The 24679-nt window shown below is 41.6% G+C and overlaps 1 protein-coding gene across 4 annotated transcripts in view; it reads right to left on the bottom strand.

The window, feature by feature from the left end:
* The window catches only part of AASS (aminoadipate-semialdehyde synthase), a 67397-nt gene extending 60843 nt beyond the window's left edge, over window positions 1-6554 (bottom strand). For 2 of the 4 annotated variants that reach the window (XM_059933510.1, XM_059933514.1), the window contains exon 1: window positions 5676-5697. The gene's annotated coding sequence lies outside the window, so the exon portion shown is untranslated. Of the gene's footprint in view, window positions 1-5675; window positions 5698-6471 lie in introns of those variants that run through there. The other 2 variants (XM_059933513.1, XM_059933511.1) reach the window with 2 other exon arrangements.
* Between the last annotated feature and the right edge of the window lie 18125 nt (window positions 6555-24679).

The following is a 24679-nucleotide window of genomic DNA, read 5'->3' as shown; positions in this document are numbered from 1 at the left end:
TGAAACTTGGTCTCAGCATAGAACTTTCTGGGACCACCATTCATTTCATTCTCAGGTAATCAAGAAATATGTAACAGTGAGAATTTCTGAATTACTCTGAGGTATGGCACTGCAGGTGTCTGACATTTCATGGAAATGCCCAGGTGGCTTATTCTGGACTTCCCTGTCCTGTATTTTATGGGCTTTTCCAAGAATATCGGGACGTAAATGTCATGTATATTTCTGGCAATGCCTTCAAGTGGAAGCAAGGCAGTAAGACTCCGGACTTATTCACTGGCTCAAGTGAGGTTACTTAACAGGGCTGTGTGCTGTTAACAGCCTCTGGCATGAGCAAAGAGAATGTGGAAAAGCAAGAGAAGGAAAGGAGAAGGAAAGGAAAGAGGAAAAATAAGGAGGAGGAAGAGGAGGTGAGAAATAAGGGGAGAAAGAGAAGTGTCACACAGTCAGGGTTGGAGAACAAGACCCTTTCCCTGACAATTTCTAAGCAGTCTTCCCTTCAACACATGAAGGGCCAATGTTTCAAATGGCATTAAAATAAAATTTTAAAAGATTCTTCTCTATGTTTTTGTAAAACAAGAATAGCACTATGGTATACCTTTTCACATACCTAGGATTGATTAGGAATTTGAAATGTCCCTAAAAGTCATAGGAATATTGCAGTGAATTGCACAGATGCACTGAGATAGGCGGACAATTAGTGGATGGAGTCCAACAATAGGAGAACATACTATATGATATCACCTTACCTCTTTCCCATTTTTTAATGGGGGGAAGACTTAAGAATTTATTTTAATTTACCTATTGTGCAGATTACCTACCTTTTAATGCACACATGAGAATTGGGGTGGGAGGAGGAATATGCTTAATTGTTCTTGGTATTTTCTAACGTTTTCAAGAGAAATGAGGGAAAAAAATGGTCACTAGAGAAAAAGATAGAAGATAGATAGATAGATAGATAGATAGACAGAGAGACAGACAGAGCTTGGCACTCCCTACATAACCCACTGTTTTCTTTCAGTGACCATGAAATAAACCACGGTCACTGTGTACATCATCACCCTAAATAACATGAAGGAACAAAAGATTTTGTGAGGTGAATTTATGAAAGATTATATTTGAGGAAAAGCCACCTTCAATGGTAGAGGACCTCTTATGTAGTTAGGAAGGTCCTTTTAAATGACAAACAGACTGGTTTTTCTGTACAATTACATAGATTAATATAGTAGTAGCTAGTCATTTGTTTCTAGAATGAATATTTTTCTAATATTTTAATAAAAATATAATAAAAGCCAGACATTTCCTTGATGAGCTATAATTTGCCCATTGATTATGGGAGAAGTGTTTTGATTTTCTTTCTTTAATTAAAAATAAATTTGGGGTTACTTAAGGTATGCATAGCATGATGTTAGGTTCTTGTGAAGAAGCAGCAAGCCAGTCCCCCGTTCATTTTCATGAGATCCAACAGGAGCAGGATGAAACAATTTTATCTGATTAAATGACCTCAATCAGTATCTGTTGGTGACTTATCCATCACTAATTATAGCTGAATATTAGAGTCAGAATGGATGGGACAAAAGATAATCTAAAACCAGATAATACAAATGAAGGTAGCGTGCCCCATATAAATATGGGATTTCCCATGTTTCATAAACAGCATTTTCCAAGCATCTATGGATGAATCATAATAAAACAGTCTGCTCTTTGGTTGGTATAACTTTTCAATGTAACTGGATTAGGTTACATTTATCTGTTATTGTTCAGGTAGTACTTATGCCAGAAAACAGTGTACTTGATTTGTGCTGGTTTTCACGGGTTAGTGTGGTAGGTGGATGAAGAAAGTTGAGATGTACAGAGAGCTTTTTATCCTTCCATCAAATGTTCAAAAATCCTTTAAGTCTCTTCAATCCTTTCCATACTATCAACCTAAACAGAAAACTTTTTAAACCTACAAACCACCTACCAAAGCCAGAACAATGTGCAAGCAAATACAAGAGCTTAAGTACGAAAAAGAGTTAGGCTTGGCCCCTTCTCATTTCTGTTGCTTCCACTGAGACATGTAAAAAGGATTACGAATTCATTATTAAAGAAATTTTAAGGCCAAATCATCTATCTTCAGCCCCCAAAGTCAGAGATGTGCTCTTCGTCCTTATATTTTAGATCTTTGAAATAAATCCACTAGAACATAATTCAGTGACTCACACTAAAACCATCCAATCACCTGGGGAGATTTCTCAATGCCAAGTTATTTGCAAATAATCAGGCATACATCTTGGTTAAATATTGAGACACTAAGGATGGAGCAGCCTTGAGTTGACTAAAATAAATAATGAGTGAGAAATGCAAATGATTTATATCCACACTTCCAGTTTATTCAAAAAATGCAAGTGTATTTAAAAAGCCATGGTTTCCCAGGAAGTCCTGGTACTATAATTAAGGGTAGGCAGCTGCACGGCCATGAGTCTTGGCCTACACTACATATTTGGCATCCAGACCGTAATAATCCTGGAGAGGTCCAAAACAGTTCCAGATTAATAGAACAGCCAGTGATGGCCTGGAACTAATCCAAATACCTCCCAGCTCCAAGGTTTGCTAAAACTGGGCTTGGGCATGCCGCAACACTGTCGTCCATACTTTTATTTCCTGTTGCACAGCTATATTCTTTTAATATTAAACTCCTTACAAAATAGTTAGCTAGAAGTAAAAACAAGTAGACTTGGGGAGTGTTTATTAGTGCTAAGTAATCTGGTCTAAGAATATTCATATGTTCTCAAGCCTGTAAGCTACTCAGTCATCCAAAGACATAAGACCTCTGAGTCTCCTGGTCTCTAGCCCACAAATGTAGCTTCACTGAGATGGAATGCAAAGTTAGTTCTGAATTGGAGTCTGATCCAAAATGTTTATCTGCTTATTTGTCTGTCTCTTTGTTAAACTCTAAATTCTTGGAAGAAATGAATCGTGTTTTCCTCATCTCTGTATTCCCAGTGACTGCCCCACAGGAGAACTCAAATGTTTTGCGAAAGAATGAAGAAATAAATGAGCAAATTTAAATGAATGTCATAAAGACCAATGTAGCAGAGAAAACAAAATAGACTGATGAATAAGAACAGGGACTCATATCTCCCATCCCCCCAACAATGCCCCACAAAAGATCTAATCTCTTGCTGAGATCTCATAGACCAATGAATATTTTGAAATGCAAATAAAAATGGTAGCAAAATCCAGACCTGGTTGCTGAGACATATAACTAGATATGGGGCTCCTTACCTGACTTCAGTTTCCTAACCCAGACTGGAATATAATACTGAAGTCCTTTTCAGCTCTAATATACTGATTCTATTAAGGATAGTAGCGACCAGGCACTGTGGATTACAAAAGCATTAGAATTTTAGAACATAAATAGGCACTCTGACTCATGAAGATACAGCTAAAGTACAGTAAGCAGGGAAACAAAAATACTAAAAACACTATGGAGGAAGACAGGATATTCACTTAAGTTACCTGGATTAACTGCAGTGACCAGGAGCCCAGAGTTTAAAACAGGAGGGTGTACCTCAAAGGAATTCTGACTCCTCTCCTCCTGGGTTCCTCAGCTTCCCACTTACTCTATGACCTCAGTGAGTAACTTAACCTGTCTGTGCCTCATCGGCAAAATGGGAATCATACTAATATCTACCTTTTAGGGCTATTGTGAAGTTTATTTGCGCTAATAGGCATAAAGTGCTGAGCACTGCCTTGCATGCCATAAACACTCAGTAAATGTTAAGAAAAAGGTTACAAGCCTGCCCACTCCTCAAAGGTGAGCACAGGGGCTTCCCTAGTGGCGCAGTGGTTGAGAATCCGCCTGCCAGTGCAGGAGATACAGGTTCAAGCCCTGGTCCGGGAAGGTCCCACATACCGTGGAGCAACTAAGCCCGTGCACCACAACTACTGAGCCTGCGTGCCACAACTACTGAAGTCCAAGTGCCTTAGAGCCCATGCTCTGCAACAAGAGAAGCCACCACAATGAGAAGCCTGTACATCACAACAAAGAGTAGCCCCTGCTCGCCGCAACTAGAGAAAGCCCGCGTGCAGCAACGAAGACCCAATGCAGCCAAAAATAAAGTAATAAATAAATTTATTTTAAAAAAAGGTGAGGGACTTCCCTGGTGGCGTAGTGGTTAAGAAGCCATCTGCCAGTGCAGGTGACACAGGTTTGAGCCCTGGTCCGGGAAGATCCCACATGCCACGGAGCAACTAAGCCCATGTGCCACAACTATTGAGGCTGCGCTCTAGAGCCCGTGAGCCACAACTACTGAAGCCCATGTGCCACAACTACAGAAGCTCAAGTGCCTAGAGCCCGTGCTCCACAACAAGAGAAGCCACCGCCATGAGAAGCCCGTGCACCGCAACAAAGAGTAGCCTTTGCTCGCCACAACTAGAGAAAGCCTGCACACAGCAACGAAGACCCAACACGGCCAAAGATAAATAAATAAATACATTAAAAAAAAAAAAAAAAAAAGGTGAGCACAACCATCACCACTGACAGAAGACACCACTTTCACATACTCTGGGTCACACTGTGGGAAGGCCTTCACAATGGCTCCATATTAATCCCTCCCCCTTCTTATTTTTTTAGAAGCCCAGTAAGCCTTCTCTTTACCTTCACCCTTTAGGCATGAGTGTTCAAGAAAAATAAGTTATCATTTTAATACTGTATTTCATCACATTTAAAACATGTTTTTTCACATTTTAGCATCCCCGAAATGGGGATGCATCTTATAATTGGTTGCATCTTAATTCTATGAACACGGTAATAATGTTGTTGGTTATTTCCCATTCCAAATGTACAGCATTTCTGTGATTCCATGAATTCCATAGAATTTTTTTGTGGCCTCATCAAAGAAAATTGCCACTGTTTGTAATGTTATCTCTATGAGAAAATTAGAAAAAGAATATTTGGAAAAATGAAAACTTTTTTGTTAAATTGGTGTTGGTTACACACCAACGATCATTTCCAAAATCCTGAACCAAAGTCTGCTGATGATTAAATAGAGGATTAGTTAGTAAAGGGGGAAATTTTTCAATTACAAATAAATCAAAATTCTGATGACGCTGTCACCACTAACAAGTGAGACTGATAACAAATATGATTTTCTGGAGAGTGGGAAAGTCACTTGGGGACATCGGCTTAACCTTTGTCGTCCTAGCTCATTTTGCAGAACGGCCACTAGGTTACATGGCTAGAAGGTAGTGTGGCCCTAGGTTCACTCATCTTTATAGCAAAAAAAAAAAAAAAGGGGGGGGGGAGCTCAAGTTACAAAACACACACACACAGAAACATCCACACCAAGTGCCATGGGTTTCTTGGTTTTTTTTTTTCTTCCAATATAAAGTATATGAAAGCCACGTGTCAAAGTCAGTGATGGCTCGGTCCTGTGCACAGCTAGGTCGACGTAATCACAGCTACGTCTTTTCCGCATTCCGATAGCTGACGACCCACAATATCAAAAAATGTTCATCTTTGTTCGAGTGACTAAACACACTCTCTCCCTCTCACCACACCCACTCCCGCTCTCCTAAAATCAGTGCCTAAAAAGCATATTTCTTCCAGAAGTAGTCGGGCCATTTAGCCCCACTGAATTAAACAGGGTAGGTAACTGCTTCTAACCGCGCCCCCTCCCCGCGCAAACGCTCACATTGGCCCGCACAGCCCCTGCGGGGTCTCCGCAGTTCAGATGACGCTGACATCCAAGGCATCCAACTTCCTCACTTCTCCCGCCTCTGTTGGAGGACGGACTGGGAGCCGCAGCTTCCGGGGGCGGAGGGGGGGGGTCTCCATCTCAGAGAGAACGGCCTGCCCCACACGGGCAGGGTGGGGAAGTTTGTGATCCGAATTTGGTGAAGCAGGCCAGGGCTGAAAAGGTCAACCAGTAACTGCGCCGAAAGAAATCGGGGAGGGGGGACGGGGGGGACGGGGGGGACCGGGGGGGGGGGGGTCCCGGTGGGCCCCCCCTCCGTCAACCACCTCCCACAGCTGCCTATCTAAATAAGCACACAGTCCAAGAATTAACAGAGGGTTTGCTCTACAGCTTCAATACCAACGCTTTACTCCCCAGCAACCGCTCCCCAGCTCAGCCCTCGCCAAAAAAGAAATCCGAATTGCCATCCCATCCCTTCTCCCTCCTATACAGAAGCTCCGGAGCCGCGCCCGCTGCGCCCCACCTCCCAGTCCTCGAGTGCAGAGAAACGCTAGGCGGGGAGGCCTGGCGAGGAGGCCCAAACGCTCGCCACCCTCTTCCGTACGCTCGTCCCGGCAAAGGCCGGAGTCCGCAGAGCTCCCGGGTCCCCAGCGGCGCGGGGAGGAGGAGGCAGAGCTCGCCCGCACCGCCCGGCGGACTGGCAGAGCCCCGCCGGCGATCTGCAAATTCTTCTCACAGGCGGAGCCCACCGCCCATCTGCTCAGCCCCCTCCGGGCACCCTCCCCCCGCTCACCTCGTCCGGTCCCCGCCGCCTCTGCGCTCCCGGGTCCGGGCAGAGAAGGATCCGAATTCCCAGCAGAAATTGGGATGGGGCCCTTGAGGAGGAGGTGTTTGCTCAACTTCTTCGGAAGTCATGCCTCTTTCTCCGCAGCCAATCAGCGCCCGCCCTGAGGGAACAACCTTCTCCTCCACCAATCGGCGGCGCTGCCAGGTGCTAGGTCATGCCCTGCCCCTGCTCCTCCCCGAAAATCCTTCTGCCTTTTAGATCTCTGACCTACGTCCTTAGCTGGGGGCGTCACGTCCTTCCAGGACTGTTATTGACCAAGTTTGTAACTGTCCATAGCGGGAGACAGGCGGAGACGGAGAAGGACGAAAATAGTCCGGACATTACACGCTCAACAGATGCGTGTACCTCCTGGGAAAAAAGTTTCCGTTTCATGTATATCACGCTTGCTTAGCGATATACACTTCTCAAAGCATTTTCACAGCCTCATAACAAGACTGTGAAGCCAGATGACAGTTCTTAAGGCCATTTGAGAGTCCAGCAAACTGAGACTGAGAAATTAAGTGTGGTGTATCCACATCCAATGAATATTAATTTTCATTAATGAATTTACTAATTTGAATAATGAATTTTCATTTTTATGAATAGTGTGTAGCCCCAGAGGCTTTTTGCTCAAGTCAATGAGATGATCAGAGTCGTGCGCTTAAGGGAATATGGTCTAGATAGTGTATAGAAGCGGGCTGAGTAAAAGTGATAGTAAAGGGATTTAAAAGGACAGAGTCAACACCACCGGTAAGGCTAACAGGCTAGAGGAAGAACTGAAACAAATTTGGTGTTTCAGGCTTGGCTAAGTGGTGATTAGGAAGTTGGTGATATCAAGAACAGTGCAGTAAAACATAGCAAGGAGGGAAGGCTTTAGAGGAGTGATTAGGAATATGATTTGGGATGTGTAAAGCTAAAGATACAGAGGAAAACCCCAGCTTCCAGAGAAGCTTCTAATTTTCTCTGTAATTGGAGATATGAGTGGAGTTTATAAAAATGTTCTAGGTTCAAGATCGTTGACATGAGCATTTAATAGTTAAACATATCTGTGGCAGTATGAGAAAAGTATGTGTTGGAGAAAGTTACAAAAACAGAAGAGAATATTACCCTCTGGCCATTGATTCCCTAGGAAGACCACAGATGGACTTCAAGCGTTTTTTCAGCTTCTAGTGCTGAGGCTAGTCTTCACAAAATGCATTTCCCCCTGACCCTCTAGGGCCATTTAGCCAGGACTTTTAAAGAACATTGGACTTTGTCACATATGCATGGATTCTTAATAGTCATTGGATGTGGATACAGTACATTTACATCTCAGTCTCAGTTTGCTGGACTCTAAAACTGTTCTAAGAACTGTTATCTGGCTTCACAGGCTTGTTATGAGGCTCTGAAAACACTTTGAAAAGTGCATATCGCTAAACAAGTGTGATGGTCGTGAACTCAAAACTTTTTTCCAGGAGATACACATATCTGTTTAGCGTGTCATGCCTAGACTATTTAGCCCAAAGTCTTTCACACAATGTGTGAGTTCCTTCAAGATATGGCCAAAATCAGCCATCTCAGCTTTATTTCAACAGCAGCACCAGCCTGAAAAGAACAGTGAACCACAGTCTGTGCTTTGTTATCTCCTAAGGATTAAGAGCCTGGATCAGAATCCTTACTTTTCCCCCTCAAGGTAGAAATCGTGGACAAGTTACTCAGTTTTCAAAAAGGTCTTGGTTTCCTTACCTGCTAATAGGAAAATAATAGGAACTACTTCATGGGGTCATTATGAGGATAAAGCAAGATGATGGCCAAAGTGCTCTGCCAAGTGTTTAGCTAAAGAAACAGGCAATTATTCTTCATTTTCCCAAAATCTCATGCTGTTTACTTATCTGTGGTTCTCTGTAATTCCAACGGGGTAAATTACGAGACATTAAGAGAGTGGGTACAGGGATAAAGGAGGGCAACAAAAGATGGTGACGCACCCCAGGATTAGCAATAGTGAGAATACCTGTAGGCCTTGATAGGGCCAGGGGAAGAGTCAGTTACCAGAACTCAGGAAGAGCTCTAGCTCTGGTGTAGCTGAAGCCATAGGAGAGCCACTTGACAGTGGTGGCTTTTGACAGGCATGGAGTTGCCTAAGGAATCAATAACCCTGCCCAGAGAGGGAGTTACCTAAGGCAGAGGTCAATAAACTTTATTCTGTAAAGGACAGAAAATTAATATTTTAGACTTTGCAGACCATTACGTCTGTGTCACAGTTACTCAACTCTGACATTTGGAGAGTAAAAGCAGCCATAGACAATACTTAAATGGATGGGCATGGCTGTGTGCCAATAACACTTTATTTATAGAAATAAATGGCAGGCTAGATTTGGATCGAGGGTCACAGTTTGCAGACGCCCCGCCTATGGAATGAATAACCCTACTTCCCTCTCTTGCCCTCCCCTCTCCTGCTAGTGCCTTCTACAAATTGAACCCAAGGAAAGCCTGAGGGTTGGGACAGTCCATATAGGTCAGTCCCTCAAGGACAGAGCAAGTACAGAAAGGGGCAGAAATTCTACAAGGTTCAAAGGAACGTATTCAGCACAAAAGGTATTCAGCAAATGCTTGTTTAAATGAATGATTGGTCACTGTGAATTACTCTGCAAATGGTTGAACACTCATAGGAAAACTATCAAAATTACATCCTTTAATGGGCAAAGCCAGGAAAGGGTCCTGGATTATGGTGACTCCACCAAGAGACTGTGATGCTCTGTTAGCTTCTCTCTTGCTTTATTTTGAAATCCCATGCACTTCTGACCTGCCAATGAAACATTAACCTGGCAAAAAGAATCCTTCCTTTGAATTCCAAACTACCGCTCAAATGCTTATGGTGTTCAAGAATTTTGCAAAATATGCACAAGAGAAAACCTGTTCCTTAAAATGGGGAATTCAAATGTTATTCATCGTAGTGACAGTTGTTGTAATAAGCGTGACAGTTCTCAGAAATGTCTTCACAATGAAAAGAGACAACAGATGCAAGAAAAACAAGTCTTGGATACACCCCAAGTGCTTCCACAGTCAACTTTGGCAGTCAACCCCTCAGACTCCTTCAATATAGGAGAATTCTTCTTCCACCTCTGTGGGGTGCTGAGTCAATACTCCTGAAATTGGAAAGTTGATTCTAGGTCACTCAAGCTGCCTCTCTTTCTCCCACATTCTCTGGCTTTCTCTCTTCCCTCGTTTTCCTTACTTTGGTTTTGTTCTTCCTGAGAGGCCATGAGGGTAGTAGTCAGGCATGTGAGCATTGGAGTGAGCCAGACCTAGACTTAATCCCTCCTTTGCCAACTCCCTAGTAAGTCATTTTCCCCCACCAGCACATTGGCAAACATCATAATGTTCTCAAGAAGATTAAGTGACGAACATTCTCAGTATACGTGAGCTATTATTGGGGTTTACTGTTCTACTCTGTCTCCTCCTCCCCTCCCCTTTCTTTGTATGCAGAACCCATTTTTAATCTTAAGTGAACTTTGCCATAAAGAGAAAAGAGGTGGACATTTGTTCTATTTTTTAAACTAAATAATTAATTAATTAATTATTTTAATTTTTGGCTGCGTTGGGTCTTCGTTGCTGTGTGCAGGCTTTCTCTAGTTGCGGCGAGCGGGGGCTACTCTTTGTTGTGGTGCTCTGGCTTCTCATTGCGGTGGCTTCTCTTGCTGCGGAGCACGGGCTCTAGGCGCACGGGCTTCAGTAGTGGCAGCACGTGGGCTCAATAGTTGTGGCTCGTGGGATCTAGAGCGCAGGCTCAGGAGTTGTGGCTCATGGGCTTACTTGCTCCGCAGCATGTGGGATCTTCCTGGACCAGGGATCGAACCTGTGTCCCCTGTGTTGGCAGGCGGATTCTTAACCACTGCACCACCAGGGAAGTCCCAAGAGGTGGACATTTGTTCTCTTGATCTCTCAAGACTTTATATCTCTCACATGAACAGCAAATTTCACAATATCACCTATATCAGCCCACCCTAATAAAATATTTGATTATTATAAATAGAACTTTCTTACAGACAGGAAGTACAAAGTCATATGTTGTATAACATAAGAAGTAGTTTAGGAAAGAAAAGTTTCTAAATGACAATTACTATTGTTGCCTAACTCCTAAATTATCTTGGGAATGAAACATACCTTCTTTACCATCAAGGAATTTAAAAATCTGATTAGGTAAGATAAGAGCAGGAACCACCCACAGAAAAATCACAATTCCTGCAAACAGTTTCTGGGTGGAGACAGTGATGTCCTGGGGGATTGTATTTTTCCCCCCATCCTTAGAAGAAAGAAGCAGAGAAAACTAATTTTTAGTTCACCTCCTCTACCATTACCAGTCCTTAGGGAGCCTTCCTGAAAAAAATTTTAAGAAAATCCCAAGCCCCCTGGCATTTCCAGGGTCAACATTTGTTGGTTTCACAAAGTCCCCAAGCGTCCATGGCCTCCCTCGAGAGTTACTTATGCAAGCATAACTCACTGGACAGGTTTGCTGTCCATCATCACCTGCTTAGTAACTGTTATTGTAAGTCTACCAGGACTTCTAAATTTTCAGTTACCCATCTCTGCATTTTATAGATTGAGTGACAATTATATGCCATGATAATACAAGCAAATCTGGGGGGTGCAAATTGTGGAATATATCTCCCTGACCAATAATGGATCTAATATATTCAGATCGAGGAAGAAAATCCAGCGTTCCTCCTCTCAGCCTCATTTGAATGAAAATCTCAAAAGAGAAGATGTCTTAAAGGACTGAGAAAAGATTGGAGAAAGGAGGGAGGAAGTATTTAAAGCAAAAATAAAGTACAAGTGTAGTTTTTCTGGAGTAATTGCAAGTGTAATTGAGCTGGAGACAGCCAGCAGGCCAGGATGAGGAGGTAGGAGAGTCAGGACTTTCTCACTTTAGTTCTAGTCTGGGTTAGGGACTGAATGAAACCAATCTTTTACTGTTGTCATCTCACTATAGAGATAGGAAGGAGAAAAGAATATAAAAATTGTTTTTTGCAGTGTAAGAAGTAGCAGCTAGGAAAAATAATCTCAGCATAGACAAGGTCACATCAGGAAGCAGGAAGTCAAGTAGAGAAAGTATCCCTGACATTCAACTGACTCTCATGATCACTGCCATCTGTATAGCTCCTCGGAAACAAACGTAATAAAATTGGAAAGGAAGAGAGAAAGAACATCAAAGGAAGATGTTCTCATTGAATGGTGTAATAATATGGACATTGCCCATGACAGGCACAGGCTTGTCTGGCATTATTATTTATCACTATTGAACGACACCCAACCCCCTAAAACAAAACAAAGGCAAAAGCCTGAAAGACAAGAATTTACTCAGTAAAGAGAGTACTGCCTGGGCCTATATACACAGGTTAACTCCAAATATTTGTTAGCTATTTTATAAACACAGTTTAAATCAACACTTTCCCTACCCTAAGAAGCTAAATGCCTACAATGCCAAAGATGTGTTGAGACAAACACCACAGCAATGAATAAACTCTTAGGAGTCCAAGACTTGTGCTCTGTCTTTGGAATCTCAGGTGTCCCCTGCCCGCCCTACGCCCACTAGGCCCTGAGGGATCTGTGCAATTTTGTGAAAGTAATAGATTTAGACCATGGATGAAACAGGCAACTGAAAGAAAGAATAAAATGAAGAAGAGTGGAGGAAACAAGGATAAAGAATGAAGTGAGTGGAAGGTGAGAGGCCAGCAGGAGAAGGATTACAGCAAAGTTTACTCAGTGCACGCAAGTCTCATGAGAAGGAGACAGGAGGATGAGTGCCACAGAGGACACAAAAGGGTTTCAGAAAGGACAAATATGTCAAAGGTTTGGGGAATAACACCCACATCTTAGAACACCTCTGTTGAATTTTAAGAAGGAATTAAGTTCAAGAAATCTTTTCCTGCTAGAAACCACTTCTGCTTCTTCCCCTCTCTTTCTTGGGCACAGGCTGCCTTGTCTGCTTACATCCTCGGCTTCTTCTCAGCGTCCTGGTTGCCATGGCTGGAGGAAGCCTGGCCGTGCCATCTGCTGAGCCCACAACAGCGAAATACCATCTCCCTTGTCAGGAAAGGAACTGTGTTCCTACCACCTAATGGAATTCAGTGGCCTTTGTAATGGGTTGAATGATGTCCCCCCAGAATTCATGTCCACCCAGAACCTTGAAATGTGACCTTATTTGGAGGTAGAGTCTTTGCAGATATAACGAAGGAAAGAATCAAGTTGAGATCATATTTGTTTCAGGTGGGATTAAACTCATTGTTAAGTGTCTTTAAAAGAAAAGGACACGTGAAAGGAAGAAGCCCAAGACAGAAGCAAAGATGGAGTTATGCTGCCACAAGCCAAGGAATCCCAGAAGCCACCAGGAACTTGAAGAAGCAAGGAAGGATTCTCCCCGTAACACCTACGGAGGGACCATGGCCCTGCCAACACATTGATATCGGACTTCTGGCCTCCAGAACTATGAAACAATACATTTCTGTTGTTCTAAGCCCCCCAGTCATTGGCACTTTGTTATGGAAGCCCTTAGGAACAGCCTTAATTCACCAAAGAGCTAGATTGTCCCCCAATGTTGTGGTGATTGCTCATGTATCACTGTCTTAGGACACAAAACAAAATAAAATCACTCAATGAATAAAGAAGGTAGAAATATGCCATAACTGCATAGGCAGGAATTTAAAGTCAAGATCACTTCTTTAGATTGATCTCCCAAAGACTGTTTGTTCTAAAGGTCTAGAGAAAATGAAGCTGAGCTACAGCTTCACTGTGAGCTCTAAAATCAATTTGAAATACAGGTACAACTGAAGCTGGTTGATTCTACTTTTAAAAGACCTATGCCTATGGATTTTGGAGAAACACCCTTATACCTGCAGTTTCTTCAGACTCATTTAGCAAGAGTATTTCATTTACAAAAATGCCTATATGAAAAGAGAATGGTGGAAACAAACATTTTTAATCACTTCATCTCTGACAAGTCTTCTGTAACCCATGCTTCTTCATTAGGTAGACTGATAAAAAGCATATCAGAGAATTGGTGAATACTATCTTGCAAATGGTATTATTGTTATTATTATACATGGTACACTGGGCACACTAATCTGACAATGTGAGAAAAAAGTCAGAAAAGTATCACCCTCAGGTGAAACAGATGACCAGCACCAAAATGGAGAGAAGAGAGGCCAGCTTTAGAAATTGTTTTTAAATGAATCGCTGACGGTACTAAGGAATTTTCCAGGTCTCTTTCAGGAGATCCTGTTGTCCTCTCAAGATCTCTATGGGATACAATAATGTAGACAAACTGTAACTTAATTGCTTGTTTTCTGCCTGAAGCAATGATATGGTAACCCCAGAGCTGTGAGATGCATGGAATCTAAAAAAAAGGTGAAAAGAGTCTTACCCATGAAGGAGAATCCTCTGCTCAGGCCAGCGGTGTCCATATCCCTGTGTTAGAGACACAGGAGAAGATCCAGATTTGGGGGAGCCCGAGATATCATCTGTTGGACTTCCTTCAATAAAAAAGACAAAATTATAAATTCAAAATTAAGTACAAGAATAAATTCTTATTTATACTAAGAAAAGAATTCATGATGGATTATTAGAGGCTTGAAAATTCAGGTCCCATTCTTCTGAGATCTCTTCAGGCAATTTACTAAAAATGTTTACATAGAAATACTTCTTGGTTGCAATTCTGGCTTCCCCTCTCTACCTAGAATACTCTACAGTTCCCAGTCACACCCAGCACTCACAGGACTCAGGTAAGGGAGGGGTCGAAGCTGAAAACTGTTTATGCTACATCCAATTCTGCAGAGAGGGTTGTGTCCAGCTGTAACAGAGATTTCCCTGCCCAGGACAGAATGTACTGTCAAGCAGTGACATGAATTTCTTATCAAATATTAATAATAAATTGACATTTTGGCTTTTGAGTTCAACCTGCATGAATCAGTCTCTAAGAACCCAAAGTGCTGATAACAGTGAGGGAGCTTGAATGTGGAGACTCTAGCAAATAACGTCCTCCTGAGAATCATTGGCTGAACAACTAGTCACACTGTGTCTTTGACATCTCCAACAAGGACCACCAGCTCCATAAATACACTTAGCAAGAAATACTGGACTCTTCCCCTTCCTGGACACACACAAACACACACACACACACCCCACGAGATACAGCTCACTCCGTTCTTTAAGGATCAATTTTGATGTCAGTTTAAGATGAATTTGTATCTACTGCAGCAGTGCTCAACCTTGGCTGTTCATCAGATTTACAAGTAAGAAAATGCTCTAGTAAGAATGTATACAGGGCTTCCCTTCCCTGGTGGTGCAGTGCAGGGGACACAGGTTCGAGCCCTGGGCCAGGAAGATCCCACATGCTGCAGAGGAGCTAAGCCCATGCGCCACAACTACTGAGCCTGCGCTCTAGAGCCCGCAAGCCACAACTACTGAGCCTGCATGCCACAACTACTGAAGCCCTCGTGCCACAACTACTGAAGCTCACGCACCTAGAGCCCGTGCTCCACAACAAGAGAAGCCACTGCAATGAGAAGCCTGCACACCACAAAGAGGAGTAGCCCCTGCTTGCTGCAACTAGAGAAAACTCGCGCACAGCAATGAAGACCCAATGCAGCCAAAATAAATTAAATAAATAAATAAATTTATAAAAAGAAAAAAAGTATGTATACAAAACAAATTAAAAAAAAAAGAATGATCAACTCTAATGGATCAAGGGATAAATGAATGCCTTAATTAAAAAGAGCCACATCATGTTTCCCTGAGACAAGGTGGTAGCAATGCTGGTCGTGAAATGCGGAGTGGAGGAGTGTTGTGCTTTTTAGAAGATAATGAGTAAAGTTTCATGCATATTTGGTGTGAGGCACCTGCAGCATATACCGAGGTAAAGATGTTTAGTAACCATGTACTACAATTACGTTCACACATGTCTTCAGCTCCTAGTAAGTTGTGATCCCCATGAAGTCAGATAATAGATCTTATTCACATTTATATCCTTGGTATCCAACTCAGGACCTACAGTATAAAAGGACTTCAATACACATTTGGTGAGTGGATGAACAAACAAACTACTATATGAAGTAAATGAACCAGTGTTTGATAATCTGTTCAGGAACTGAGTCATCGAGACTGAAGCTTTTCTGTACACTTGCCAAGTCCCAAAGAGATGAAAATTCTGGTGTCTGAAACCCTGACACCTGCAAATCCTGATTCCCTTATTTTGTCCACTTGGCTAGCAGGTTCTCCCAAAGACTACCTTCTCTTGGATTCTTGGCTCCCTTACCCTTCATTCCTATCAATTCACACCACTACTCCTTGCTATGACTCTGTAATGCTGATTGCTCATCTAGAATACCGTTATCTGTGCCCATATTCTCTGTACTCCCTGCTCTGCCTTCTTAGCTGCATTTTCTCCACTACTTGTAGCTGCATCCCACTGCCAACGGCTGTCCTTACCTAGTCCCTCTCAATGTGTCCTTCCTTCCATGGTGTATCAATGTACTAGCAGGAAAGAAATGGCAAACACAAAAGCTGTAACTGAGAGAGTTCCATGAAAGCGGCATGGGCAAGTCTTGGTGAAACACTCAGAGATCAGCAAGAGTGGGAAATCATTGCTACCTCACAACTGAAGGCACAAGAATGGGAAATAGTGTTTCCAGAGCCTAGAAGAAGTTTGGAGCCATAGAAGAGGAACTGAAGGACAGAAGCTCTAACTATAGAACACAGCCACTGCCAAAACCGTGGCCAAGCAAATGTAAGGGTGCAGAGGGAATAAATAACCCAACATGCTTCTGCTTCCATCTGCCAATACTCTGCCGCTGTCTCCCTTTGGCCAAACCCAGCTGGAAGCCAAAGGGCAAGGGCAGTCTGGTAATGTAATCCATAGAGGTCAGTGTCTGACGCACAGAAGGTAAAGGGCATGGTATGGATCAAGGTATGAGGTGAGGGTATGCAAACAGAGAATAACCTATACAGTCCATTCCTTTTACTACTCAGCTTTTACTCTTGACCTTTGCCTAGATGAGGAACTTGTGACCCCCATACAGGAGAAACACAAAATATCATCAGTCATAGTGCCATTGTTGAGTGATGTCAGTTCTGTCATACTTCCCACCACTGGAATCTAAACTGTGATGTTAGCCACCATTAGCACTCTTCATAAAATGTAAGAAGGAAAGGGGGGAAACAATTAATTTAAAACTGCTGCAAAGCTTTCTTTCGTTGGTTACAAGATCTAAACGGATAACAGTAGCTTCCATGTTTTAGCACTCATTCCCTTACTCTCTACCAGCATCTTGGCTGAACGGAATTCTTTATCTAGTGGGGTTACCTAAACATTCTTGCCTGCAAAATCTGAGTCCTTGGTGTTTCCGATTTATTGAGCTATTGGAGTTTTCCATTGACTAGTGTGTTGAACTGGAAATTCTAGGCTTTAGGTTTATCTTTTATGTACACTCTCCAGAGTAGACAGAGTGTCCAGTCCATTCCTCAATCCACCCCATGGTTGCCATAGCAACTAAGTGAAAGACTATTTGATCCCTCACTACTTTGTTCTCTCCCTCTAACTCCATCACATGCCACCTTTAATGATAATCTGAGTAATGTGATATTATTACATCTCATTTCCTCCCAACAAGGAGGGTATCTATGCATTCAAATACGTGAGCATCACAACTTAAGCATCCCATTTTGAGGATCACTTCTGAGACCAATATCAGCCAGGGTCACAGCAGGAAAAAAGATAGCTCACTCAGAGTCCCTTGGCATATTTTTCTTCCCATACTCCAAACTTTGGCCAGAGTATCTCATCAACCCAACTCAACAGGAAATCTTAGGGCAAACCCTAGGGTTGCAATCCATAGAAGTCAGCCTCCTGGGTGTGGCACAGAACAAGTTAGAGACCTGGAGGGTGGATGTGATGTAGCACTCAGATAATAATCAGCATACCTGGTCACACTGACATCTTTTAAAAAACAACTTGTTTTTTAAGTTATAACTCCTGAATTATAACATTTAAGGTTGAGAAGGTTTTTAAATCTTCTTTACAGAGCAAACATATCAATATTTATCCCTCTAAATCAATTAACATAAAAGACTAAATGAACATGTGTATGTAAGACTCTCTGTTCCAGAGGCCTGGGACACCACTATCTAAATCTACTTCTCAATGGAAAGATTACTCGGCAAATGCCAACATGCCTTATAATTATTTTACTTTGATTATATTTTCCTTCTGAGGTTTAATGAGTTTGAACAACTTGCTGATGCAATTTTGTTACAATGGAATTGATCAGTTTTAGAAATAATTTATTATAAATTATATTTGATATAATTATAACTAGATATATTCTTCAATAATACTCTACATGTTTGCTAATGTCATTTGGAGCAAACAAAATTACCAGAGCATATCTGGACTTTTTTTTTAATCTCCTGGCACTAACGAATACTCAGCTCTTAGCCTTATAATAGTAACGGTCCTTGGAACTGACATTCTTCTCTTTGTTGAATTTTTGTGACCTATTATGATGGCTTGTAAAACTGGGAATGATAGGTGTGGGTTATCCAAGTAAATAATGTTAAAATACAGTGTAATGTAAACACTAAGGAATATTTACGGATGCTAATGTGTTTCAGTTGGAGAACTTATAGAACTCTGCTACTGATGGATGGAAATTCAGTTTAACAGCACTGATTATACTTAGCCTTGAAATGGAGTGGAGAAGTGGGAAGTAGAGAGCTTGGGAAGAGTAATGTTTGGAAAGGAGAAGGATAAGTGATTGGAGGAGCTAAAGAATCACCAAGATAAGATCTTACTGAGACTCAGCATCCTGGCTGAAGAACCACCATTTCCACTGAGAAGATTTTATCTGGATAATCAAATGTGGACTTTGATTAACCACAGGACCTGCTTCTCCAGACTCAGATGTAATGGAGAATATGTAGATTTGTAGAAATATCCCAATATAAACTTCTAGGGACTTGGGTTCTTTTACTTTAGCTCTTGGCATAGTATTCCTAACAATATTTTGATGATTGGCTTACGTTACTTTCATTCCATGGAGAACACTGATTCTTGTGACGATGTATTTAAAGCAGGAATGTAGGAAAGCTATTTATATAAACACAAATATTGGATTCTTACAGGAAATCAATGAGTTCTTAAATGTTTTTTATAGGGTATCAGTGAAAAATATGCTGCAAAGATCCTAAAATACATGAAAACCATAACCTTAAAGGTTTCCATGAAAAAAAGAAGTATGAACAACAGAGAGTGGTGCAATAAAAGTGGTGAAAGTATAGGTCAGAATCTAAGAATATAATGTATATTTTAGAAAGTCTTAAGAGAGAAATAAAATTCGTATTTTATGGCAAGACAAGAAAAATTTAAACATAAAAAATTTTCTCTGTCCTTTGGCCTCCTCTCTCCCCTCTGCTGTGCACTGTGTATCTGCATTATGCATCAACCAAACCTCCCCCATGGGCAGAAATACCTGCTCAACCATAAAGAACAACCTTCTTCTAGCATCAACAAGACAACTCCTTAAAAGATAACATTCTTTCTTGATCTTGTAAAGGGTCACAACGACCCACCACTTTGTACTTACAGACCTGGGATTGTGTAAACTGTCAAAAATACATCATTTAAAGTTCAGCTCTCTGTCTCAAAAAAATTTATATAACTGTGCCTTGACTTCTAATGGACAGGACAGTTCTCAGAGCTTTCTGAGAGGTTGTTCCCAGGATATAATCCTCAATTCGGCTCGAATAAAATTTTCCTCTTCTTTCTTAGATTGACCAATTGATGTTTTTGTTGACACAAGAAAGAAATTTAAAAGTATAAATGTATACAGGGATAAAATACAAACAATGAGGTAATTATATGGTAATAAAATGATAATAAGAAAAGTACCATGTTTGAACACCTATATGCCAGATACTGTGAAAAATGCTAAACCTATAATATCTCATGCAGGCCATGCAGTATCACATGGGGTAGATATTAATAGTAGTTGCAATCTATTTGAGAAAACTGAGGCTCAGAAAAGTTAAGTGAAGACACTCAGATCCCTGCTGAGGAGCTAAACTTAGGTCAATTCCCTGGTGGATTCCAAAGCACATGCTCTTAACCACTATGCTATGATTCTTCTCAGAAAAAAATAATTTGTGAATTTGAACCGGGACTAGTGGGGTTTTTGTTTTGTTTTGTTTTGTTTTGTTTTAGTAAGGTGACTTCTTTTCTATACAATTTCATGTCATAGAACTTGCCTGCTACAAATGTCCCTGAAGCATGAAAGCGTTTATCTTCTATGGGTGGTAGCCTCTCTGATTCTGGGTACCTTGTTTCTCTCATCTTCAAAATCAATAGAAAATATAGTCCATCTATACAAGATGATCTATTTATTTCCAAGGCTGTAGACTTCATGCTGTCTGAAGTGAAAGAAATGGGTAGATCCAGGGTCAGGGGTGGAGAAGAAGCTGTGTTTGGAACATCCTGAAGGAATTATTTATAGATGGACAAATAGAAATATTATTAGTTGTCAACAAGGACCTTTGGAGAAAAATGTGGGAAAAGAGCAGAGGTGTTTGAAGATTACCAGTAGTACACAAATGAAAGTAAAATTAAAGTTCTAAGAGGCAAAAGGGAGGGGGGTGGATGGAAAAAGCTCAGATGAAGTAACAGTTTGGGTCATACTTAGGGCATATCAAATATAAAATTGTGAAGAGATGAAATGTTTGGGAAGAAGGAGATTGGGGACCAGCAAAGTGGTTGGAGAAAGTGGGTAAAAGCAAACCAACTCTTTTATTTTGCCTAAATGAACATAATCAAGATGAGATGTGTGTAAAATAGAATAAAGATACTCACTGCTCATGGGACTTTTCCCTAGTCCTTCACCCCCACCAAATCTGACATCCCCACCAGAAGGAATATCTGCAGCTCTTGTCAAAATAGAAGGAGGAGTGGGGAGGGGGAGGAGGAGAAGGAGAAGAAACATCACTGGATTAAAATTCAGAGGTCTGATTGTGATAGTTCAGAAATAAAAGATGGGACAAGCCATCCCAAGATATGTTTTAGCTCTTGGCTGCCAGCTTCTCACACAGCTGACTTTAAAGCTTTAATAACCATGTTAAGGGATTGCAGAGGATTCCCATCACCCAGCCAGGATGGATTTATTCCCACCCATTCATATCCATCTCACAGAGCCAAAGAAAAATTTGAGGAAGAGTGGGCAAAAAGCTTCATCTCCTGCATCTCTCTTACAGCCTCTCACCAGCAACACCTACTACTGTTCCCCACAACTGTCCATTGTAAGTGAGGGAGAGGAAGCAGGAAAGAGGTGGCTTGTGTTCAGGCTACTGCTGCTGCTACAAAGATAAACAGATTTATTCCAATATATGTATATTTAAAACAACAGTAGCATGACCTAACTATTATGTGTATTATTAGCTCAATAAATGGGGAAAAAAGAGATGAAAGTGGAGAAAAGGAATTTCCTTTTTTCCTCTATTCATTATGATTATCAAATTTGTCCAGGGTTTACTGTTTCACTTGGAGCCTCATCTTAGTATTATACTAGTTTACAGCTTGCACAATGAATGCATTCCACTGCCTTTATTGATGTTGTACTAGTTTGCTAGGGCTTCCAAAACAAAATACCACAGACTGGATATATTAAGCAGAAATTAATTTTCTAGGGGCTGCAGATCCAAGGTCAAAATGTCAGCAGGTTTGGTTTCTCCTGAGGCCTCTTTCCTTGGCTTGCAGATGGCCAACTTCTCGCTGTGTCCTCAGGTAGCCTTTCCTCTGTGCAAGCACATCCTTGGTATCTTTCTGTATGTCCTAATCTCCTCTTTCTTTTTTTTTTTTAAAGATTTATTTATTTATTTGTTTTTGGCTGCGTTGGATCTTCGTTGCTGCACAGGGGCTCTCTCTAGTTGCGGCGAGCGGGGGCTGCTCTTCTTTGCAGTGCCCGGGCTTCTCATTGCGATGGCTTCTCTTGTTGCGGAGCACGGGCTCTAGGCCCACGGGCTTCAGTAGTTGGGGCACTCAGGCTCAGTAGTTGTGGCTCGTGGGCTTTAGAGCACAGGCTCAGTAGTTGTGGTGCACGGGCTTAGTTGCTCCGCAGCATGTGGGATCTTTCTGGACCAGGAATCGAACCCGTGTCCCCTGCAGGTGGATTCTTAACCACTGCTCCACCAGAGAAATCCTAATCTCCTCTTTTTATAAGGACACCAGTTAAACTGGATTAGGGCCCACATCACAAGCTCATTTTAACTTAATTACCTCTTTGAAGTCCCTATCTTTAAATTCAGTCACATCTGAGGTACTAGGGGTTAAGGGCCTCAACTCATGAATTTTGAGGGGAACACAATTCAATCCCTAGCAGATGGTATGTTTATACTGCAACATCAACTGTTACCAAATGCAAGTTCGTTTGTCCAACAGAGTGAGGCCAAACAAACCTAAACGTCAGAGTTTGGAGCAGAGAAAGCTTTACTGCAGGGCCAAGCAAGGAGAATGGGCAGCTCATGCTCAAAATACCCCAAACTCTCCACTGGTTTTTGGAGAGGTGTTTTTATAGGCAAAATTGGGGGTGAGGGCTGCTTTGTCTACACTACTGTTTCTTGACTCTTCCTCCTTTGTTTCTGCATTTCCTCCCTTTCCTAATTAGTAACTCTACCCTTTCGAAATCAGGGAAGGTCTGGGAGGCTGAAGCCTTTTTCCTACAAACTAGAAACGGGGGACACGGAAAGACTTTTTTACCTGGGAGGGTCCCACAGAGTTCAGCTTGGTTTCAATCCCCCTTTTCTTTGATAATCCTCAGTCTTGAGGGGAACAGGTGTTCAGATGTTAGGCAAGAAAGGGAATAACATTTGGATAGAGACGTTAATAATAAACTCGGCAAAGGAACTCGGTTTTAGGAGGACTCGGTTTCAATGCCAGGCTACTAGTTACACCTCCTTTCCTTCCCCTCCTTGGTGAATGTTCAGAGTTAACTGACAGAACTTTTATTGTTAAAGCATGTGATGAAGTAACCTAGTGACAATAAATAATTTTCTGGAACTATTTTGGGGTATGTTGATACCTATCATAAATCACCTAGTTATAAAATTATGGGCATGGGACTAGAGTCTGACTGTGTAGATGGTAGAAAACCCTGGGGAGCACATGTTGGAGTAGTAGAGAAGAAAAAAGGGACAGAGTATGATCTGAAACCAGTAGGATCCAATACAAGAGAAAGTTTGAAGTAAGAAAAATAAGAGCAGGCCTGAAGAAGTTTCCAAATTAAAGCATAGACAGTTGAAGAGATGTTTTTTCAGTTCTCATGACTACCAGCATGGGTGTAGTCATGAGACTACCTGGAGCACTTCAGAAGCAGAAGAAAAGTACATAGACATGAAAAGGAAGACCTATCTTGATGAGAAAAATAGTACAGAGGTAGAATCAATAGAACATTGAAGATGCCTGGAAAATGGAGGAGAGAGAAATGGCAGAACTGGAAACAGGAGAATGGCAGAATAGTGACTAATATAGTAGTAAGCAGAGTTGAGGTGTTGGGTTAGATCAATTGAATACAATGTTCTGGCAAGATATCTAAATGACAATGTATAGTAGCAATCTAGGAATTAATGACTAGAGTTAGAAAAGTTAAGGTTGTACATAGGATTTGGTATCTGTAGGCATAGACAGCAAAAAAAGAGAGGACACAGCCTTGTAAAAGCCTACATGGAAGGGGAAGACGAGAGCAAGGCATGAGAAGAGAGTGCGCCAGGAGAGTGTGACACAGGGGACTTTGAGAGAAGAAGGAGCTTCAAGGAGAATGTGGATGTGGGTAGATGGTTTTAAACCTGTTTTATGTTGCATGAAAATTTGATAATTTGTAAACTTTTGGAAATGTGATACAGTGAAATGTCATGTTGATACTAAGCAACACAACAAACTCTGTTTGAAAGATGGCCCCTGGACTGAGAGTTCTAGGTATGAATATACACACCTGGTGAGAAGCCATAATTTTGGCCTTCAGTGAGTGCAGTGACTTGCAAGGACACTGGAAGAGATGGCTAAGAAGTTGTTAGAAGAGATGGGCTCATGTGGAACATGGGGTTTCTAAGCCAGGGCTGCTCCCACCCTGGCTCAACATGGATCTTGTCAACTTGCATGAACTGTCATGGGGGAACCAGGGCCAAAGAGCATAACCCCCAGACAGGTGAAGAGACTGGTGGGTTAATGGCTGCCACGAATACCAATGAAGTACCGAAACAAACCAACAAAACTATCAGAATACAATTATATACTCAGCCCACCCCTGCCAATAAAATCATTCAAAGACAAAGGTAAAATAAAACCATTTTCAGGCAAACAAAAACTAAGGGAATTTGTCACCAGCAGTTCTGCCTTATGAGAAATATTAAAAGAAGTTCTAAATAAATGAAGAAAACCGAAAATGGCAAATGTGAGGGTAAATATAAAAATTTTTTTCTAGGGCTTCCCTGGTGGCGCAGTGGTTAAGAATCCGCTTGTCAAGGCAGGGGACACGGGTTCGAGCCCTTGTCTGGGAAGATCTCACGAGCCACGGAGCAACTAAGGCCATGCGCCACAACTACTGAGCCTGCACTCTAGAGCCTGTGAGCCACAACTACTGAGCCCACGTGCCGCAGCTACTGAAGACTGAACACCTAGAGCCCATACTCCGCAACAAGAGAAGCCATCTCAGTGAGAAGCCTGCACACCTCAACAAAAGTTAGCCTCCCATTCGCTACAACTAGAGAAAGCCCCTGTGCAGCAATGAAGACCCAATGCAGCCAAAAATAAATAAATAAAATAGGTTAAAAAAATAAATAAAATAAAAATGTTTTTAACTTTCTTTAGAAGGTAAGTGACTGTTTAAAGCAAAAAGAATAGCAATGTATTATAAAATTTATAATAAATGTGGACATAAAATATATGACAACAATTGTGAAAATATGAGGAGGGATGGAAATATACTATTATAGGATTTTTACATTTATTACATTGTATGTGAAGTAGCATAATATTATTTGAAGGAAAACTGTGTTAAGTTGAAAATGTATGTGGTAAACTCTAGAGCACTAAAATAATAGTGCTACCACTAAGCCACTAAAAAAAATAACAATATAATAAAGAGATAATTAATAAAACAAAGGG

This window comes from Balaenoptera ricei, chromosome 9 (genome assembly GCF_028023285.1).
Source record: "Balaenoptera ricei isolate mBalRic1 chromosome 9, mBalRic1.hap2, whole genome shotgun sequence".
NCBI classification, from domain to species: Eukaryota; Metazoa; Chordata; class Mammalia; order Artiodactyla; family Balaenopteridae; genus Balaenoptera; species Balaenoptera ricei.
Note: the sequence above shows the minus strand (reverse complement) of the source record. Positions and strands in the feature narration are given on the sequence as shown.